General features: G+C 25.8%; 1 protein-coding gene and 2 pseudogenes across 2 annotated transcripts in view; all 3 read right to left on the bottom strand.

Moving 5' to 3' along the window:
* Positions 1-23048, bottom strand: part of LOC107165258 (putative G protein-coupled receptor No18) — a 194177-nt gene that overhangs the window by 109137 nt on the left and 61992 nt on the right. Inside the window, exon 3 of one of the 2 annotated variants that reach the window (XM_015513413.2) lies at positions 15099-15180. The exons of the other annotated variant lie outside the window; for it this stretch is intronic. The gene's annotated coding sequence lies outside the window, so the exon portion shown is untranslated. The remainder of the gene's footprint in view (positions 1-15098; positions 15181-23048) is intronic. 2 annotated transcript variants of the gene reach the window in all.
* LOC107165253 (uncharacterized) lies at positions 11444-12207 on the bottom strand (annotated as a pseudogene).
* LOC149055727 (uncharacterized) lies at positions 16678-17211 on the bottom strand (annotated as a pseudogene).

Here is a 23048-nt window from a genome sequence, read left to right as displayed (position 1 = left end):
TAAAAAATATAAAATTAATTTATAAACATTTTGACTTCATTATATTTATCCATGTGGCTTGTGTACGTATTAATGTTGGCCACCCTTGTTATATATTATAAACTATATAGACAGTATTTAATAATCATTAAGTAACATAAAACTCAAAGATTAGGTAATCTTGATCTATGTACTTTATTATATCGTATGCTACAGCTAGTAGTTCACAAAATAATGTTATAAAATATAATATGGGTAGTACAGTAAGGATTAGATTTTAGTAAATTAAGTTGTATATGTGAATCAGGTCAATGAAGCGAATGTGCTGAGACCACATAATTACAAGTTGACCATTGTAATAAATCGCCACCGTCACGACGACTTCGCGGAGTGTTCCACTGCTGTCGTGGAGTTCAGTGGGAATGTGTCTAAAGGTCGTGTGCGGAAAAGTAACACAAACAAGTGAATTATTATACGCCTGCTATAAATTAAATAATAAAAGTGACCAAAAAGCAAAAACTGTGTAAAATTTTATTTTGATCGTTCTTGCTTTTTTAACAGAACAGCGTTGGACTATACAAGAGTCGATGAAGTTCTTTTACCTCACGATCCAGTTGGTTTCAGTGTACGCATGTACGAAGTACGAAATATCGAGCCACTCTGTTAAAGAAAGAACGAACATAAAACAAACAAACGTATGCCATCATGCCTCTCTAAATCAAACAGTGTTAACCCAACGGATTTTATAGAGAGATAAGACAATGATGGTAGGCTTAAAATGTGTCACTCCGCACTTGATAGAAGTGATATGAAAAATATATAGCTTAGATTTAACAAACGTGTGATTTAAGCCATATAAAATATCAAATAATATTATTGTATTATAAGCTTTACTGCTTTAGACTTTTCAAGTGTTGTTACCTTGATAATTTATGGTACCTATATTCGTTTAATGATTTAAAATATATTTTATCAATCTTAATAGGTAAAATAGTTATTTTATGTAACTGCATATATAATAATATTAGGGATGATATTGCAACAATGTTGAGTAAATTAATTAATTATTTATTTTATGTCATTATCAAAGTATGAATTCGAGAATTTTGTATCTATATAACTGCTTGTGTCGAATGTCAATATAATATAATTTCACATCAGTTCATCGAACATGATTGTGGAGCTTAAAAAAAATATAACATCTGTGTCTAATATTTTCCAATCAATAGAGAAAAGTTTTGTAAACACAACATTATTTGGTACATGACAAAAGACAATTTATCGTAAAATCATTGGCGTCAACGTTCTATACGAAATCTAATAATACTTTACATTATATTTTTACCAATACAATAAAATTGAATACTAAGAATGGTTAGTACAAATTCATGTTATACAAAGTCTTTGTCATATCATTTTGAATTCGCAATTATTTTGTATACCTACCTATACAATCTCACCGAGTTTCAGTTTCTTAAAAGTCGTCTGTTTGCAGTGGTTGGTTTTAATTATCCACGCTCCGATACATGCCAATATTGTGATAATTTAGTAAATTTAATATCCACCGAAAAGGACGAAATTAAAAAAGAAAAAATAGCGGGTAAGTGGATGTCGCTCTACTGTACTTTAGGGGGTGGGGTGGACCTCTGAATAGGGTAGATTAAATTTGAATGCAATGATAGGTATCATTGTATACGAAAAACGATTCTGAACAGAGATGATTTGTCAGTCTAGGATAATAAATTATATTTAAATATTGTCATATACCTATTCTATTTTGAAACAAATATTTTATTTTTCAATTAGGACGCATTTTGCATAAGGCATGGTTAATCAATTTTTCCAAAATCATTGCATGTAATTATCATAATTCATAATACCTTATATTATCTTAGATATAAGCATATACCTGGTTTTGAAGATAAATCGTTAATGTTACGTTATTTCGTAAAAATTTAAAATTCAAACGCACTTAAAATTTTTCCGATGCATCGAGTTTTCTCTATAGCTGGGTACTTGAAGAAAAACTTATGAAAAACTTACTGTTGTATTTTTAATCCTTAGTTAAAAACACAAACATTTTTATGATTTTTCAACTTCAAAATTACTTGCAAATTTTAGCGTTTTCGACAGATTTCGTAAAAAATTGAACTATAAACGCTTACTTATAAAAAAAAATTGTGACTAACGATTTTTAATTTTTTTTAGCTACAATAAGAACAACTCATAAGGAACCTTGTATTAAATTTTCAAGTTGTTTTGGTCAAATTTTTTAACGAAAAAGTTGTTTTTTTTTTTATTGCATTACAACAAAGCTGTTGATTTTTATTTTATAATAAAAAAGTTTTTATTTTAGATTCTGAACGAAGTGAAGAATGTATTGATTTTACAATGATGTGTTTTTTTTGTGTTATGTACAGCATAACTAGTCGAAATAATGCTTCGATTTCAAACTTTGGGGGTGGTTTCCGATGTAAAAGTGAAGATCCTTGGTGCATTATAGAGGTCAAAAGTAAACATTTTCCAACATTTATCAAAAAAATCGAGAAAAACAAAAAAAAAATGACAGAAAAACGGGAATTTTTACGCAAAATCAGTTTTCGACCAAATCGATTTTTTTATATGGTTGTAATTCAAAAACTAATCACAGTAAATTCATGAAATTTTCACCAAATGTTTATGGTAGTGTTATCTATATACAGTTTAATTTTCTTTTGAAAAATTTGAAATGTTTTGACTTTTTTTGAGTTATTTATAGATCACTGAAATTTTCGACTTTTTTGAGAATTTTTTTTTGAAGTGTCGGTAAAAAAATGTTGGACGACCAAAAAAACTGAAAATTTAATACAAGGTTCCTTATGAGTTGTTCTTATTGTAGCTAAAAAAAATTAAAAATCGTAAATCACGATTTTTTTAATAAGCGTTTATAGTTCAAATTTTTACGAAATCTGTCGAAAAGGCGAAAATTTGCAAGTAATTTTGAAGCATAAAAAATCATAAAAATTTTTTTGTTTATAACTAAGGATTAAAAATACAACACTAAGTTTTTAATAAGTTTTCCTTTAAAGTAGTTATAGAGACAACTCGAAGCATCATTATAGGACAAATTTTAAGTGCGTTTAAATTTTAAATTTTTACGAAATAGTGTAACGATAACAATTTATCCTGAAACGATTTTAAATATTTGTTATTATTCAAAAAGTATAAATCCTAGATACTTGAAAATTGTACCAGTTATTAGGATTCGCATTTACTTTACATGATTTAATTTTCAAAATATTTTGACTTTTTTTGAGATATTTATAGATGACTGAAATTTTCAATTTGTCTGAAAATTTTTTTTTTAAGTGTCGATAAAATTTTTTTGGCCCTATCAAAATACTTGAAAATTGATTAAAAAGTTCCTCATAAGTTATGATTATGGTGATTAAAAAATTATAAGAATACATATGCACAATTTTTTTTTATTAGTATTTGAAGTTCAAGTATTGACTTAATACGTAAAAATTACGGCAATTTTCAAATTATCTTAGATCGAAATTCATAAAAGTTTTTCTTTTTAATTCTAAGATTTGAGAATTTAATACAAGGCTCATAATATATTTTTACAATAGCAGTTGAAAAATAAAATAAATGTATAGCCACAATTTTTTTTTTACATGTATTCAAATTTTAATTTTGACAACATACGTAAAAATCACGAAAATTCGTAAATTATTTTATTCTAGAAATTCATAAAAAAATTTCCTTTTATACCTAAGATTTTAAAATTTAATACAAGGCTTCTTACAAGTTTTTCAATCTTTATCACAAAAAAAATGTCCACTGGAAATTCAAATTAAATTTTTATTAACATTTGAATTTCAAATATTGACAAAAATTCGTCAAAACCATGAATATTTGCAAATTATTTTGTAGTTCAAAATTCATAATATTGTTTGTATTTAAAACCAAGTTTTCCATAAGTTTTGCTTCAAATAGCTATAGAGAAAATTTGAAGCGTCATTATAGGAAAAATGTTTTGAGCGTTTGAGTTTTAAATTTTTATGAAATCGCGTAATGATAATGATTTATCCTCAAGCCAGGTATTCGTATATTTATGATAATATAAGGTATTATGAATTATGATAACTATACTAATTGATTAACCGTGCCTTATGCAAAATGCGTCTTAATTGAAAAATAAAATATTTGTTTCAAAATAGAATATATGACAATATTTAAATATAATATATCCTAGACTGACAAATCATCTCCGTTCAGAATCGTTTTTCGTATACAATGATACCTATCATTGCATTCAAATTTAATCCCATCCATTACAGTAACCTACTGTACAGCTGAGCGACATCCACGACTTACCCGCTTTTTTATTTTTATTTTATATTACTATGTTATGTTACATTAATGACAAAAAATAGTGAAAAATGTATTGATACAAATACATAAAGTTAAAAATAATTTGTCAAGTTCTAAAATATATTAAATATTGAAAATAAATAAAATTTCACCTGTGTTGAATATTTATGAATATAGCCATATGCTTAAAAAAATAAGTGATATTTAACAATGATATAGACAAGTATACACTTTTTTTAATACTAATAACATTAATCTTACTCATGCTTATATGTATATAATTTCTTAGTGCAACAACAAGACATCTCTAAGTTTTGTTTTTTATTTTTTATAACAAAAATATTTGAATTTGACAACTTATCACTGGCTACTACTTATACGTACTGACGTTGTATCTAAATATTTTTTTTTTTGTTAATTTTTAAAACAGTTTAAAGTGATTCCTGAAACATTTTATAAATTGGAGAAGTTTTGTTTTTGCCTCAGTTCTTCTTATGCAATAATATTTGTGATATTAATATTGTCACTGTAAAAAACTGCAAGTTGCTATAAATAAAACTGAAATTGTTTTTCTTCGATGATGAAAATTTCGAAAACCCGTTAATCAATCAAAGTGTTTAATAGCGACATGTCAATATCGTTGAACATAAGGATAAATGAATTTATTTGCTGTTTAAATTTTGAAGCTTGACAAATAATAATAATAATAATAATAATAATAAAAATTGTCAATAAAAAATGTTTTTATGCACACTTTCAATGACCGTATTTTTATTTGTTAATTAATGAACGATAAAACTACATGAATCGTAATTTATTTTAATAATACGTACTGTATACACGCATACAACTATTTTACTTGTATAATATAAACCAATTTTCTAATTAGGTACCTAATTAGTTTATTATTAGATACCTTTGTATCTTGTACTGTAGTATTATGCACAATAATGATGTATATAATACAATTATACAATTTAAAATATACTTTCATGGTATTATGCCTTTATAAATTATAAAAAATATTAATGCTGCAATAAAAAATTAAAAAAAATTGAATTGTTACCGTAAAAAAGGTATCAATTACTCATAACTGGAAGTTACGCCGTTAGCCGAATACCTTTATAATAGGTACAATTGTATAAATAACTGGCAATTATAAATTACAATATACTATATTATAATATATAATACGTTATTACAGAATTTAACTAGAAAAACAGTAATCAATAATAAACTGGTATAAAAGTAGTATGTTTTAGTTTCTTCTGTGCCCCTCGAAAATCCGGTGAATCTGGGTACCCCGCCCAGCCTATGGTATTCTATCGCGAACGTTCCCGGCCTGGCCCCCTCCTATCCATGATTGGCCTTGGCCCCCCAACCATTCATTACGCATACGTTCCCCCATCCATGCCCCCACCACATCTAAATCTATCATCAGCTCTCCCTAACCTTTCATGTTTATCCTACACATAGATCTCACCCCCCTACCATACCATACCATACCATCAATACTCATACTGTGAGTTATCATATCCCCCCTCCATATCCTCTACACTAAGCACACTTCAAAAATTATACTCTTAACTACTATACCTCTATATAAATAGCTAAAGATATATACTTTTCAATATAAATAGATATATTTCAGTATTTGTATACAGATGTATCAATACATGTATAAGTATTTACCTAACCTAATTCTTTTAAATTAAACTGTTAATTAATAATAATAAGTGGGTTTTCTGTTTTTTTTTTTGTATTGATCTGAAATATACATCGACAACTAGGCCATTGGTACACGAATTTTTGATTACATTGTTAGTATTTTAGTATTTACATGATTACATTAAATTAATTTGTACAATTCTGTTTTTTTTAAGAATAAGATTAAGCTTTTAACGTCCTGTGGGTTTGGTCCTAGTGCTTGACAAATTTGTTCTGACATGTGGTATTGATTTCGATACTGGTTATATTTTTGACATTCTGTAATGATGTGATTGACCGTTAAAAGTACATTGCACGAGTCGCATAGTGGAGGATCGTCTTTGCTCATCAAGTAGCTGTGTGTGTCCAATTCGGAGGCGGTTTATTATGGTTTCTTCTTTTCTACTGAGTTCAGGATTTGTCCATGGGTTTATATTGTGGTTTTCTGTTTAATGATCTTCATATTATAGTAAATAAAAGTATTATGAGAAATTGTAAACGTATAATTTTAATAATTTCTCTTTAATGATTTTTAGTAAGCAAAGTCATTAAATCATACTAGTTTGTGTATTTCAATATAAATATGTAGAGTGATGTTCATATAATATTATAAACAATAATAAATAATATAATTTACCAGTATTATTTTTATCACCTTAAAAATTTCACATTCAAACAAAACTCATTAGAACAATTACATTATTATTGTATATCAATATAATATACTGAGTTTTCTAATATCTTAATTATAGATATTAATATGTTATGATAAACCTTTTATGATAAATAGATATACCTAATACTATATCTATGTAACGAGATTAGATAAATCATATATAAAAAGACTGATTTCACTCAAGGGAGTGGGCATACTGTTATTCAAGCTCATGTATACGGTATATGTATTACAATTGTTATTACTCCACTGTTTATCACCTATCGGTAAAAATTTTGAAGTATGAAGTTTGTGATAAAGTTTTCACCACAAAGTCTAATATGGTTAGACACAACAGATTGTATAACAGTAACAAATTTACATGTCTCGAAATTCTATATTAACTATTTAATTATTAGGAATATAGCTAGAAGAATTCTCCTTATTAAAGGAGAAACCTTATTATATTCATACATAGACATGATGAAATTGAGATTTTCATAGTATAACCCTACCATTCATAATATATACTAGCTATTAATCACTAGTTGAATACCATCTAAAAGTCATAGATTTAGTATACAATTTTTTTAAATTAATATAATAATTTTATTTACTAATTAAATTAACTATTTTGGTTTGAAAATTTCACTTAAACTATATCGATATGGATTAAATACTTACATCTTGTTTATAGTCATCACAAACTATGTGTATTATATTATATTCTAACGCGTCGGCTGTGGCTCAGCTGGACCGGGTTCGATCCTCGACCATCGGACGACATTTTTCTCCGGGCAAGTCACGGTGTCCGGAGAATAAGTGCCGCCATCCCCCACTCCGGGGCATGGCAGAAACCTACGGGTGCCCCAATAAATAATTTCTACCAAAACTCACCCACTAGTAACACACCTACCGCTCCATAAACCTACAGTACCTACCCCTTCCCAATGGCCTAAGTCGCCGCGGGATAATTAATAAAAAAATAAATAAAAATAATATTACATTTTATAGAATTATGAAAATAATAAAAATAATATTAATTATTATATATTATAATAGTATTATATTTATTTAAATATATAAGATATATAGTAGTAAACAATTTATATATTAATATTAATCAACTTATCGACGTATTTCCTATATCCATATACCGTTAAATGAATAATCAGATCCATAGTTAGAAGATAATACATAGATAAATAGTATAAACACATACGTTTAGTAGTGAACTTTGAATTTATTCATAGAATAGTATAGTACCACTTTTACTCCCAACAATATAGACGATGCAAATAACCTACCTAATGAAGGTATTTGTTTACAAACGGCTGGATGTTATAGTTATTACTAAATTATAATTAAATAAACATTTTCTAAACCATCCTTATACTCATATATATACTATATACATATATAGACCAACTTGATTATTCGAATAACTCAATTTTTACATCTATTAATCGACTATTTCATAATTTGATACAAAATTAGAATATTACCTTAGATATAATAATACCCTACGTATAATAATCCTCATAAATCATATTCTTTATTATTATTATAATTATATATATACCGAATGGTAAAAACTATACTTAATTTAGTAATATTATTTCTATGATTCAATTTAACGTATAGCTACGTATATACTATATATATATATATATATATATATATATCGATCACTTAAAATGATAATATGTGTTCTATAATGAGACAAGTCTGAGTACATTAATTAAGTTATTTAAACATAATAGATTTAGAGAACATTCTAAGTTAAATTACATACTCATTTTATTTCAATAAAATATTTAAATACTTAAAAATTTATAAAAAACTTCATTGGACGGTGACGATAAAAGATCGACCACGTCGTTCTCGGAAGATTAGGTTAAGGGTCTTATCTTCAGACAAGTTGAACTCGTTTACCTTTTCATCAGTTAGTTTAATCGATCTTGGTAGAAAAACCTCCAATACCCCATCATCATCAAGATTCTCGAGCGTGCAATGGAGGGATCTTCCGTACTGCGTTCCCCAATTTTCCATTTTCACTATTGGGTAAACTGGATCAACGATCAAATCCCCGACCGATAAAAATTTAATGTTGGATTGGGTAATTAAATTCTTCTTCAAAGCTTCCATGTTATTATCGTGTATGTTATTTACAGTATATTATTTTATTATTTAAAAATATCTATCCCCCCTCCCAAATCTGTTATCACACAATATTAAAACTATCTCAATTATTATAATATTCTTGGAGAATGAACTCACATTAGTATCTCTAATATGGCATTAGAAAATATAAAGCTACGACACTCAGTTAATATATGTTATATAATTATGGAATCGACTCGTATTTGAATAAAATCATGAATTATTTATAGAAAGCCATGTATTAACTCATTTTATCCCAAACTATAGACTTAAATCTTAAATATCAATATAGTTTATTTAAAAAAAAGTTATTTATGATATGATTGTATATGATAAAGTTAATAAATTAATATATTTATGTAAAGTTATCATAATCGAATTGATATCAAGGGCGCTGTAAGGAGAATTTATTATAAAATTTACCATCTATAAATGTGTTTTTATTGGTAATATAGATAGCTGCATATTTTGGCAATTTTTACTGCATATTTCGATAATTTTAAATGCAAGAAGTCCCGAACCCTAGTTACGAGTGATGGATTGATGTTTAAACAGTAAACTAGTTATATGTTAATCATATTTTCGGTGGTTAGACATATACTTCACAGATGAGCGATATTTTTATTGAATTTTATCTAAAATATGATATTATTATATTATTTTAGAGAAAATATGATATTTTTAGTTATTTTTATTAAAATAATACACCATTTCCTGATATGTTCATATTTCCTAGCTTATGAAAATTATATATAAGTGATTTCAAAATTATTTTACAAAGTATGATACAGAATAATGACATTATATTACTAATATATGTATATGAGAAGTATCAATCATACATATTATTATCAAGCATAAAACTGAATAAATAATAAATTCATACCATTTTGTATAAAAATAATGTTAAGTGGAATGTATAAGATATGTATACTGTAAGTGATTACACTATAAATAGTTTCCTATAGGAGATCAATAAGTTTAAGATTACCCCCTCACGTAAATTAATTTTTTTACTATGGAAAATTAACTCATCCATAATATTTAACTTAAAGATTTATATATAATTATAATGATTGCCTATTAAGTTATACCAGGAGTGGTATGTATGTGAACGAGTTGAACTATTAGAGATTAATATATCATTACGGTTAAGGATGTCATGATATATTTTGTCTACTATAAATATAATGTTAAATAAATGATTTAAGATTTAGGTATTGAATCAATTAATTCTAATAAATTATATACCAGAAATATCTACTGTAAATTATTATTGAAGAAATCAACCTATTTTAATTGTATGTAAGTATATATTTCAGCATAATACAATTTTTTCTATATGTGAGTATATATGTTTGTTGGTATAAATGAATGTGAGATACATATATATAATACCTGTATAAGTATGGGTGAAACAATATATATTTTTGAAATAAATGATAAAAAATTGAATAATTGAATTAATCAATCAGGTCTATGTTTATGATTATGGTTATATAGTGATATAGAATAATAATGTAAAAAACTTTGAATATTAACCTTAGGATTGAGGTTGAGACTGAAGAAGTATTTCCAGTATCTACTTCAACATATTGTTTGATATTACATGATTAAATTATAATATGATTATAGCTTATAATCCATTTAATAATGAAGTAAGAACATTGAAAATATTGATTATAAAACTTAAGAAATGCAAACATATTATATAATATAATATCATATCTTTTTTATTTCACATACATTTTGAATTCATTACAAATATTAAAAAGTTTTCTCTTTTTACTCCATGTAATTGTCTTGGGAACGTAGTGTACATTGTTTGATGAGGAGGATTTGTGGGCGGCGGGAGGGGGGGAGGGGGTTGTGTGTTGAAAAAATCAGGAACATCATTAACATCAAATGACTGTAGTAGATCATGAATTGAATCATATGACTGAAAAAAGTATAAGTACATATACGAATATAATGTATAATAATAATATAATATAATATATTTATTATATTATAAAATGACCACTCTTTTTAAAATATCACCCTCTTTATTTTTTGTGTCAAATGTTTTGTTTACTATGATGTTTGGTGGAGAGGTTGGTGAAATCACATTTCCATTAACTAATTACAATAATGAATACATTAATAATCTAGTAGTATAAATATATATTTTTTAACTTACCTCCCCTCCGGTGACATTTCCCTATTCACCCGCTGTATTTATTTATTTTATTTTTTTATTGATCAAATAAAACCCAGCAGCTACATGGCCATTAGTTACAATAAATTGTGGTAGGTTTACAAGATTTAAGATTTTAACAATATTATTATTTTTTTTTAATAGGTATTTGGTGTAAGAGTATAGTTTCTTAGTATTTATATAAAAGGAAAAAAACAAAAACAAAAAAAGGAGAAAAACAATTGCAAATTATTAAATTAAGTTATAGAGGCCTGTTGATTTCAAAAAAACTATCATTTTATTGTTCTCCACAGCATTGGGTCCCAATGCGATGTCGAGGGTCGTATCCAATCCGGTGTTTTGTCGTTTTTGCTGATATTTTAGGCATTCTGTTGTGATGTGTTTCACTGATATTTGGACACCGCAGACTTCGCACGAGGGGGGTTCTTCCTTAGCCACCGCTGTATTTAATGTTCTGCTAATTGTGGTAAAGTATACATTTTGAGCTGACTAATAAAATTAATATCATGTTTAGGACTGTTTGTAATAATATCATCATCAGGTACATTTTTAATAAATGATGTCATTTCTTCATTCGTTCTTGGTGGTGATTTCACTTTGATAAGTTCTCTATCGAGATATCCATTAAATATTTCAAATTGATTTGAGATGATTGGTTGCATGATAGTAGATTTTCGAGTAATTGTCTCGAAAATACACCACTCTAAATATTGAAGTATTAAGAGTTCTTTTTGACTTAAAAGAATTCGACATCCATCATGTATCTTAGATTCTACTACTAAGGTGTTTTCACCGCACATCATGCTAGATAATTTGAATTTCTCCGTCCCAAGAAATATAGTCCTTTTATATTTTCCTGATAGTTTCAAAATAAATGATTGGATATTACCCATCAGTGAAAATATTCGTTGTAGAAACTCAGTTGAAATATTTACATAACGTGACGGTATTATTATTATATGTACCTACTGCTACTCTAAACATATCACTCGAATCGATTCCTATATGTATAAACTTACGTTTCACGAAGTTTCACGAAGTTTAACGTATAGTTAGTAGAATTGATGAGCTCTGAAGGTAGTGTTGGTGGGATATATGTAAAGGTTTTCTTGAATATAACTGCATTATCCATGATTGAGACTGCCATGTTTAGAAACACTTGTAAATTTAATTTTTAAACAGTATAAAAATGATTTTAAGTAGAGAGAATAACGATTTGACACGAGAGTGATTATACTAGCTGTTACTGATGATTTTGTAAACAATACGCAGCTTTATTTATACTTAAAATATTATGATGAAATAGGTTTAATAGTTTTGTTCATAATATAAAAATCATTAAAAAGTAATCAAATTTTGTAAATTTTCACATTTCGTAATACGATTTTAAGAATTTCGAGTGATGATTAAATTATTAATTCTTACATGATAGTTCAATTGTTTATTTTAAATACTATAGTATATTATTTATTAGCTTTAAACTAATCCAACTAACTAGAAAAATGGTCGATACTGTGTGTAAATCCCCAACATTTAGTCAGTTTTAGTTATATAGCCTCTATAGTTCAGACTGTTCAGAGGTTAGAGCACTAACCAGTACTTTTATTTACTAAATGAAGATCATTAAACAGTAAACCAACTTATTATTAATTAACAATTTAATTTAGTATGTAACCTCAGCTATTTAGGTATAAAGAGGTATAGTAGTTTAGATTATAATTTTCGAAGTGTGCTTAATGTAGAGAATATGGGGGGGGGGCATGATAACTCACAGTATTAGTACTGATGGTAAATTATTATGATTCTCTTCTAAAAGTACCTTTAGTGAAAAATAATTATTTTATCAGCGATTTTTCATATTTTTGTTTATGAAATAGTCTAACAATTTAATAAATTCAGACTATAAATTGATACCACTGTTTAAATTAATATTTAAATTAAAAGTAAATTAATATCTCTTCACTTATAAACAAATTAGTAATTACTATCATTACCTAGACTAAGAGTATTACCTACACTTTATCAATAATTTATACTTTAATTTTGATTTTTAATTGAAGAAAAAAACCGTTCCAAATCATTTGTCATTTGTTAAAACTCTCATAGTATTCTATTTAAAACTTTTTCGATATATATTTTTTCTATTGCGTTTTCATCTAACAAGTTTTTTTTAATTGTTAATGTATTATAGCAACCCATGGGCCATCAGAATATTTTTATCTGGTCTGTTGATAATCGGGCTTTTAGGAATAATTCCAATAATCACCAAAAAATATCAAACCATATTTAGTAATAAACAAACAAATTACTGTCCTTATTATACATGTGTATTTAAATAATTTTCATTTTTGTTATTCTATCGTTACAAATTACTAAAAATTATTTCAGTGGTCGAAAAGTGTATAATTTATATTTTAAACACACAATAAATCATAAAAAAAATCATGCAGCAAGTATGCTATTTATGGACAAAGTTAAAAACTTTAAACGTTATATATTATAACACTTGAAATATATCATGTACTGTTTACTCTTTAAGTTAGACCTGCAAGAAGAAATCCGTGACATTGCAAAATAAAATAAATGTCTACTTCCATACTAGGTAAGCTTAACCTAACACTTTATATTATATAATAAATAGTGTACAAAAGTATATAAACGAACCTTAATATATTACTACCATAGTATTATAGTAGATATATGGTCAATAATACTGACACTATTAATACAAAATAGTCACGTAGTATTAATATCGTACTGGGTTGATTTATTATGATTTTCAGACGAAATTTGTAATTTTAAGTTGTGCTATACCGGCGGTATTATAATCTGTGAATAAATACCCTATTGTGACGTGGATAATAAACCATAAACCATTAATATATAAGTTTTCTTCAGAAATCATACATCAATATTATTATAAATATTATGTCTTTCCTTATAATTCGCATAAAGTTATTATAGATCATGATATTCTTAAAGGACCTGTTCTTGGTTAAGACTAAAATAGAACATTTTTTTTTTCAGTTTCTTTAAAACGATAATATAATATTTTTGTGAAATAATTAACTTTTGTAATTCGTTTATTTTCGCAGGTGCTTGAATAAAATAATACCATGGTAGGGGGTCCCATTAAAAAATAAATAAATAATTAGAAATCTGCATATATTATCTGAATAATCTATAAAAATAAAGTCATAATTTCTTTCAAAATGTAAATTTCATCATATTTTTTAGAACTTAAAACGTTGTTAACGCCTCGATTGATTTATTGTTCTAATTACTATTACCTAGGTACAATTGTGCGTATAAATACAAAACTATAATAAACATGGCATGCGCAGATCGATGATTTCATTAATTCAACAAAAAAGGCGCAATTAAGTCTACGACTATAATATTTTACTATATTATAACTCATATTGACTGTTCATATAGACTAATATTGTTATTTTAAAAAAGCGAATCACGAGGGACCAATAAATATTATTATATAAAAGTTGAAATGGAGTTAAAATGGATACCCAAATTCCTTTAACTACCTACTTACCTAATTAGTATCAATTTTCAAAATATTTTATACATTATGTACCTAATATGAACCATAATATTTCCATTTTATTATTCTCCAATTATAATAGTTTAATACTTGACATTTTTTTTTTTTTTTTTTTTGAATCTACATTATACATTTCCTTAAAATCTCGATATAAATTAAATGTTTTTAAGTGACGTACAATTGTTTTGATTCGTAACAAATATTTATTTGGTTGTAAATTTTATGCATACGAATTTGAACTTTAACCAAATAAACCCTTGCCTGATACAAATAACTAAAATAAAATAAATAAACTGTCTCTACATATGAACCAACCAAATTTAAAAAAAAAAAACTAAGTGAAGATTGATGTTTTATTTTTTATTTATAGCCTATATAGTGATAGTACAGTGTATGTTAATATATATAAATATGTACTTATAGGTGATATTTAATACCTACACAATTTTAAATCTAAAACTAACTACTAGTTAGCTTACTCAAGTAGTGGATGCGTTCAGAATTCAGTATGGTATCCAAATGCACGTGTTGGATCTTGTTTAGTTAAATAAAGATCCATGGCTGTAATAAAAAATTAATAAATATAAAACATAAGAATTATAAAAATGTATTTTATTGGTATTATAAAATTATATAAAATTATATTTATATACATTAATATGCATGTATATTATTTATTTTGTCAATAAAACAAAAAATTGCGCAGAAAATAAATGCTTTAATAAAATATTTTTTGTAATTAAATTAATAAAATTCAACCAAATATTGTGATAAAATATAAAAGATTTATAATAATTTTTGTTTCCATAATTAAATATACATTATATGATAATAATATATTCATACAGTTCTAAGTATGAAATAAATATATAGTTCTAAGTATGAAATAAAGTCACTTAAACTTAAATTTTACTGTTATCTCTCTACAACAGGATTCAAAGTTATTGTGAAATTTCATTCTTAGGTTACTATGGTTAAGTCCATTCTTAACGATAATAAATTATTAATAACTAATAAGACATTAAATAAACATTTTTGAATTATAAGTTATGATTTTATAGAAATATGGAAATATTTATTCAGTGTATAAATAGCACTTCACTTGTTATTTCAGTTTATTTATTATATAAACCAAACAATAACGTTTTTAAGAAAACATTATTGATAACAATTTTCAAGTTTAATAAAACCATAAATGGAATAAATAATGTTTAAATATTATGTGCTTGTACATGTTTCAAATTGTTAGGTATATTGTAATTGAAAAAAAGGTGATAAAACATCAACTTATAATAATATATATAAAAATGGAAGCTCAGTCTGCAAGAGAATAGGAATAGACATTTTATAGCAATAAATTCAAACAAAAACTACAAGGAACAATACATACTCGAACAAAAAAGTTTAACCTTCATCTTTTATAATCGAAAAAAAAAACCTATTCAACGATTAATCATTATATGAACTATCAAGTGGTCGCATTTTTCTCCATCGACGTTAACTCGATACTTGCTAAATACAGGGTGATATTTCCAAACAAGCTTGCGTTTATTTTATCCTTTAATAATGCATATTTTATTCAAATTTTGCTAATAAGAATTTTTTTTACTCTCAAGTGTTAAACTATATTTTCAAATACTTATTCTAAGAATATTGTTGACACAGATTGAAATATAATATCCTGTGGTGATTCAAATAATTTTTTTTCCAATTAATGTAAGCTACACCCATTTTCCTGTAAATTGATAAACCACAAATCATGATTAGAGGAAAGCTAGAAATGTACGGTGTGCATGATTAACGATTCAAACTGTTTGTAACACCACATATTACTGTTTATAATAATTTGCAGTGACGCAAATAGGAAAAAGGTTTAGGGGGGCTCAAGCCCCAACACATTTTTTAAAAATTATAATTTATAAGTACATACTTTTAAAAATGGTATCCGTATTTATTCAATTCTAAAAGTAGTTTAGTATCATACATAGTAAGTACATTTATATATATATATATATATATTACATAACATGAACTATTTATTCAAATTAATAGATATATTTAATGTAATTGTATAATACGCCTCTCGGTTTTTTCAAAAATATTTAATATGTCTTCATTATTGATAGGAATGTCTTTTTCTATATTTATAATACTTAAATTGCTATCCTGATACTTACAAGTACGCGAGACGCAACCATGTTTTTATACGTAGCATAGTAGAAAATTATCTCTCACAGGTCACTGTACTTACAGGGAGAGTAACAGCTACTAGAAACATCTTACAAAAATTTGGAAATACTTTACCATCATATAATGTCAAATGCTCTTTTATTTCCTCTAAACTAGAGTTTTCACCCAGAATGTTTTAACAGACATTTCAGACATCAGTGACTGATTAGAAATTCCAAATAAATCCTGAGCAAATATTAAACATTAGTTAAATGCTGGAAAAATAATAATGTATTTTACATGTACCTTGTAATGATCAATTTAAAATGAAGAACCTTAAAAATTCAATTTTAGTAAATTATCTACTGATGAAGCTACTTGAAGTCTATCTTCGGAAAATCTTATTTTTAAAATATTTATCATTGTATCTAATATACAATAATAAGCTTTTATTTTCCAATACCTTTTTTTTGTTTCTACAATATCTGCAGTGTGATCATCACTAGCACTAGTTACAAACAAACAAAATCTTTGAGCTGAGATGGCTCTTTTCGTAATCTTTCCTTTGATACAGCTATAACCAAATAAATAAATAATTATAAAGTATAAATTAATTCAGTATTTTTATATTTTTTCTTACATTTAAAAGGAATTTCAAGAGAAATAATTTCATGTTTAGTGCTAAATTCAAGCATTTCATTCCAAAATGTATTATAATGTTGTCCAAAATCACGATATTCTTGTAAAGATGTAATTACTCCAGTTATTAAAGATTTAAGAAATAATGTTTAATAACAAAGTAAAAAAATAAAACCGGTAAAAATTACTTATTAAGAATAACATACATATATTATACTATTATTTTTTGAGGGGGCTTTGAGTTTTTTGGGGGGGAGGGAGTCTAAGCCCCCCTATTTGTGCCACTGATAATTTGGTTGATTATATTATTCGAAAGTCGATATATAGGTGACAAGTAAGGTCGAGAAAAATATTTGAAAACATCAATCCATACCAGTGCTGTTTTATATTTTATTTTAACTGAACAAGATTATGACAAAGACAAGACAAACGTCGATTAGAAACAAAACTATGCGTATATATATTACACACAAACTACTGTTCATAAGAACTAATCCTTAAGTTTTCCAGATGACAAGATAGCAATAAATCACTTTTAGAGTTTACTATGTTTTAGTATTAAGCCTTTGCTTATATACTGGAACTACTATGTGATCTAATATAATACAACTAATAATAGATATTTTACAGTATTCGGTCATGAAGAATTACCAACGACTTATTCTTGTATAATTTTAAAATTTTAGAACAAGAAAATTATTTGATTATGAAGTTTGATTATTATTTGTTAAATGATATAAATGTTTTTAATATAATTTCATGATTTACAATTCCAATAATATTGTTATAGGCTAATAACCTCAGGAGTTGAAGCCTTATTTAAATAATAATAAAAAAAAAATTCTAATAATAAATATTTTTAAACACAAAGAACTAAATACATTTTTCAATCAAAAACATTTTTAACCATACTTTTCTTGTAAACAGATCATAGACAGCCTATTAAAATGAGGAGGAACGCTTTAATAAAGAGTAGTAGTTATACATTATTTTATTTTATTACATCAATTTTATTTTTATTGGTTATTGATATTCGTTTATTATATGAAATTTAAAATGGGGGAAGGAGTGTTAAGGTGAAGGTTGCTTTTTGCATCAACGGTTACCATCAAATGTGCACCAGGGATAAAATCATATTTTTTTATTCATTTAATATAATTATAAAATGTTTCAGCACACATAGGGCTATTACGAGTAATTATTTATAAACAATGGATTTAATTATAATACAATAAAACTAATAAAATATGTATTTTTTACACTGATACAGTTGAGTAAATTATAAATCATATTTTTACTACATTGTTTGGTATTGAAAATATAATATATACAATTATTTAATAATAAAAGTTCTCCATCTTTTTCAAGCTATTATGTGGGTAAACTAAAATATTTTTTTTTTTGGAAAAATGAACTGCAAAAAATATAAAAAAGGAAAAAAAGTGAAAACCAGTCTACTGGATATAGTAGGTGTCAAGTCTACCTCCTCATTGAGTAAGTCATTAATATTTATATATTAAATCACTGATATTGATTTTTCTTAGCTGTTATGCACTTCTACATAAATATTTTTATTTGAAAAAAAAAACTATGGAAAAATCAACAATTCATCTATTTAGTAGAAAAGAATTATTAAATGCTTATATAAATAGTTTGTGAAAATTTCAAATATATATCTGTGGTTTTTAAATAATTACAAATTACGATACAGCAGAATAATAAAACCGATTTTGGATAAAAAAAATACTGTATTTTATTTATTCTTTTTTGTTTTTCTCTTTGATTATTTAGAAAAGTACTGAGAATTTTTGATCTTGACCCCTCTTAAAATTACCAACTAGATCCGATTTTCATAAAACTCCCCTCAAATTTCAATAGCGGAGCATTTATTTTTTATATCATAAATCGTGTATACATATTATGCACTTCAAAAAAAAAAAAAAAAAAAAAAAAAAAAAAAACACTAAAATAAACACATTCATCGCTTAGCTCAAAATCTAAAACAAAACTTTTATATGGTAAATTGGAGTCGTGTGTCAAATAGTTTTGGCTTTTAAATGTACCTACTCAAAAACAACATTCTAGGAGTAGTATTAAACTAATTAAAATATAAAACATATTTCTAATTTATGAGCCTACCAACTACCTACGAGTGTAACATAATAGTCACTTTACGTTTCCTTTCACTTGTACTTTCGAGGCTACAACTGCTTTGTATAACCCGGGTCTGCAAACAGGTCATTAGTCTTAAAATGTCAGATGAATTGAACCACAAAACGTAATATTTTATAAAATGTTATACACTATTTAGTGAAAATACAGATATTTCACATAATATAAGGGTCAATTTTCGAAATTAATTCAATTATACCAATCTCGAAATTGTTGAAAGTGTCTACGGTAATGTTAATGACGAGACGTAGAATCGATATTAATGACGTACAAATTAATATATATCGGTGCTTATTTAATTGGATATACTGTTTGTAATATATCGTATACTATGTAGTAAGTTTACCATTTGATGGTCAAGTTGAATACCGCTATACCCGTGACAATATCATACAGTCGTTACTCATCGGGAGGTTTTTACATCGATTCTACGCCGCGCCGTTTAAATATAAATTCTGTCAGCCATCAATTTCAATGGAAATTTGTATAGATATCTACCTATTTTAACGTTAATTCTGCATGCTATTGATTCCATAAATAGCATAGTATGGCTTAAAAAAACAATAAACTCATAACTCAAATTAGTTACTGAAGGAGGTTATTTTTATACAACAATAATAAATATATTCGTCATTTTTAAAAATATTTCTTTTTGCGACAGTTTAATTTAAGAATGAATTGACATTTTTTTTTGTTTATAAATTCATAAGCAATTCATTTTGTACTTATATATTTTTTCATTTTATTTATTTTTATTACTGGTTTTGAGTTATCTTAAACGAATTAGTTTGTATTTACAAACGATGTACCTACGCAATGTTTTGTAAGCGATAGCCAACGTCTCAGTTATTATATTAGATTATCTAATTGTTTGCTCTATTGTCTTCGGACATATGTGTTTTTTAAACATCGGTACACTGACATGATACATTTTGCATATAATAAAGTATGCAGAAAATAATAGATATACTGTGATAAAATTAGAAAAAAATTAAGAAAACATCGTCAAACAATCGCCATACACTGCTTTAGGTGTTAATTTTTAATTGATTGTAGTTATCAAGTAAAGTTATGTATAAAAAAAATGAATCTAATATTAACTACAATATACGTAATTTTAAATTTGATTTCCTTTGATAAACATTTTCACGATCAAACGAAATATCTGTAATTAGATCAAAAAAGACTATAATCAAGAATTATTTTTTTTTTCGAAAAAAAAAAAAATTTCCTCCTAGAAATTTTGTTCGGACAACTGGACGTTATGATCACAACAATCCTATTTTAAGTAAGACGCATTATAGGGTTGATTTGATTTTCCAGTATGGGAAAAAAAACATTCACCTACATCATTCTTGCACATTATTGTTAAAAAAGGTTATTGGTCTATGTTAGTTTTCATGAAAAAAAAATTCCTTAGCACAGTCGCGCAATCAATAACTATAAATACGTAAAAATAAATATTACGTTAGCTTATTGGCAAACAGGCGAGCATTTAAGTTTACTTTACAAGTCTAAAATAAATGGTCGTAGGAAATGGTCATAAACGGATCCTGTAGGTGTAGAAATAGCTAATATATCTGAATGTTAGCAGCAATTAGTATTTTGACTAAAGATTAAAGGGTAACATTTCGTTTTATATTTATTTACTGTACTTAAAAATACTTCATTCTTGTTGCTTGGTATACCTATATAACAGTATTGTTGTCACATTTACTATAAAATTACAAGTACCATAATGGGAGGAAAAACAGTCGATTAATAATACAGTGTTTGTTGTTTTCTAAAATCTATAAACCGTGTTCTCAGATAAAACTAAATAAATTATATCTTAAATTAAATCAGGAAATCATCCTTCCCGATGAAAAATCTGCGTCAAAAATTATACGTCATCACAAATATAATAAAAATGCTTACGTTTTAAAATGATACTAGACTCTTGAAATAAGTAGAAATCGAGTAAAAAAACGCTGGATTTATTTACGTGGTAATTAAAAATACATCATAGGTATATGCGTATCACAATTTTAATAGGAGAATAAAAAAGTTGTATGTATTTATATACATGCATTAAATTTAAAACCTTAAACAATAGTGGTGTTTAAAAACTAATCAGTAATTATTTTACATGAATTAATTCATAAAACACATTGTGTATTTTTTTTTTTTAGAAACCATGTACGTAGAAATATGTGCGTTATATTACTAAATCATATTATATTTTTATTTTAACAAGATTTGCTAATATGCTTCAACCTAAAAAAAAAAATACTCAGGTAACTCGTTTCTGCTGTATTTTAGGTTTATAGTGCACCTGTGCACTTCGTTATTGTTGTAATATACAACTAATGACCACTATAATAAAGGTGCGTTCAATTTTAATTCAATGTTATTATTTCATTGAATAAGAAAACGATTTAGAGTGGATGAATCAGTATCTATTTCAAATGATAATAATATTATGTTGTTAATAATTTTTTTCTTGATTGCTTTTAGGTTGAACTAGTTTTATCAAAAACATTGCGAATTCATTTACATGCAATTTTTTTTTAGAAAAAAAAAACTAAAACTGAATAATAGAAAATCATATTTAACGTTATAAAAAAATATAATATATAAATATGCTTGTATGCTTTACATGGTTTTGAATTACTGTAATAATAACTTATGAAGAACAATAATTTACCGGAAATAAATCTGTTAAAAGTACAAAAATGAACAAATGTCACAAATAGGTGGCAAAAAAAATCGAAATCTAGTTCATTTTTATATTATTTGAAATTTTATTGATGAAAAGATGACAGACACAAACTCGATGTTGTAAAACCAATATATTTTCATTCGCCCAGAATTTAAAAAAATATATGGAAAATCACATTTTTATACACGGTAAAATAATATTCTGATGATTAGTACTAAAAAAAGTGATAATATTTCTGATGCCCGAACATAATCATCAACTCCAAAACTATAACGGCTTATTAATTATTATGTAATACTAACAACAAAACGCTGCACACTTTTTTAAAACAAAAATTTTATACGGACTTGTAAAATCATTTATAAACTGAAACAGTTAATATATTTATATTTATTTTTTTTTATTGATCAAAATACATCGACAACTAGGCCATTAGTAAAAGAAAATTTTTTTTTTGGTTACATTTTTAGTATTTACCTAAGTATTTAAATTTTCTACCTTAAATTAAATTGTATAATTCTGTTTTTTTTTTAAGAAGTTAATATATTTAAAAACAAATATTCCAGTAAATAATTATTATACAATATATTATGGTCAGAAAAATTTTGGTCCAATTTATAAAGTTCAGGTAATGTTAATGATGGCTTATAATGACATAACTAAAAACTACTTTAAGAGTACATTCATATAAAGTTATCGATGAAAAGTGAAAGAATAATTAAGCATCTCAGTTACAATTAAACACTTA

This window comes from Diuraphis noxia, unplaced genomic scaffold, assembly GCF_037042655.1.
Source record: "Diuraphis noxia isolate RWA-SAM2 unplaced genomic scaffold, SU_Dnox_SAM2 contig0004, whole genome shotgun sequence".
NCBI lineage: Eukaryota > Metazoa > Arthropoda > Insecta > Hemiptera > Aphididae > Diuraphis > Diuraphis noxia.
The sequence above is the reverse complement of the archived record's forward strand: the minus strand, read 5'-3'. Positions and strand labels throughout refer to the sequence as shown.